We start from the raw sequence: 1568 nt of genomic DNA on the forward strand, positions 1-1568 counted from the left end.
CATGATTCACCATATTAATAAATGGAAGAATAAAAATGATATATTCATCTCAATAGATGTAGGAAAAGCTTTTGACAGAATTCAACATCTATTTATGATAAAACCCCAGCAAAGTGGGCAATAAAGTCCCCTGCGTTTGCAGGCAGATTCTTAACCACTGTGCCACGAGGGAAGTCCCTCTGATAACTTCTAGATAACACCACTGAACTAGGTAAGAAATTACAGAACTCTAATGAAAAAGCTGATGGCTTCATAAAAATACTAACAAAAGATCAAGATCAGTAAACTAGACTGGATTCTGAATTCTTCTAGTTTCCTCAAATATTTGGCTCCAGCTCTCCAAACTAATGTTTCCACTTTTTCTCCCACTTTGACTTGGAATCATTGAGAACTAAAGTGGCCCTTTTCCTGAAGTCCTGCAAATGGAAACTGAACAACCTGATATCAGCTTAAGGGAGACCCCTGCAATAGCCCATGTTTAGACAATCTTTGTGCCTGCTGCTGTGTAAGCCACTCAGAAAGTTTACCTGAGTACCTGATGACATCACCAGAGATATTTCAAACTGCAAAAGATGCTTCAGCCCTGACATCTAGAAATCTTCGACTGGCAACTCTCAGGACTCAGAAAATTTGCTCCAATCATTAACCTTTGTTTTTCTTTTTCTGCATAGAAATGCCTCTTTTTAAATACCTGATTGCTTGGACTCTAAAGCCCTAACCTTGAGAGCCCACCTGCATTACAGCCTCTTGAAATGAGAAACTGAACTGACCTACTGTCAGGACTAAGAGACCGGTTCAATGAGATGTAAAGCAACTGATCAACTCAACTTCTGGTCTATGAAACTTCTTAAAAGAGATTTCAAAGGTGGGACTGGAGGGGAGCAAGATTTGCCCCCTAAAATGTATCTCTTTGGCATGAGGATTAGATTAGGATGATCATTTTTAAGAATCAGAAGTCTCAGGAAACCTCCTCCTTAGCTGCCTAAAGAATCTAGAATAGAGCTATCACCAGAGATTTGTGCAAAGAATATGGGCTAGGTGTGGTGGGGGAAGCTCCACCGGGCCTGGATATCAGAGTCCACTCTGTCGCTTTGTCTGCAAGGCCCAGCGAACATTTGTTTACCAAACATCTGCTTTTCCATCTCCTTGTGAAATGCCTTCCTCCTAACTGAAGTCCCAAATCACTACTCCCAGCTCCTCTTTTGTCTTTAGCTCAAGATGGTATTTAAGGGCACCATTCACCTATTTTGGTGAGTTCCTCAGTTTTCTTGGGTTTCTCCTATGTATATATGTTATTAACCTTTCGTTTGATTTTTTTCCTGTTAATCTGTCTCATGTCAGTTTAATTTCTTAGATCAGCCAGAAGAACCTAGAAGGGCAGAGGAAAATTTCTTCCTCTCTGACAGCATAAACTAGTGATTGCTAGGGGAGGGAGATGGGGGGAGAATGAATGAAATAGGTGAGGGAGATTAAGAGGCACAAACTTCCAGTTATAAAATAAATAAGTCATGGGGATGTAACGTACAGCATGGGAATATAGTCAATAATATTGTAATAACTCTGTATGG

Source organism: Globicephala melas, chromosome 1, assembly GCF_963455315.2.
Source record: "Globicephala melas chromosome 1, mGloMel1.2, whole genome shotgun sequence".
In the NCBI taxonomy this organism is placed as follows: Eukaryota; Metazoa; Chordata; class Mammalia; order Artiodactyla; family Delphinidae; genus Globicephala; species Globicephala melas.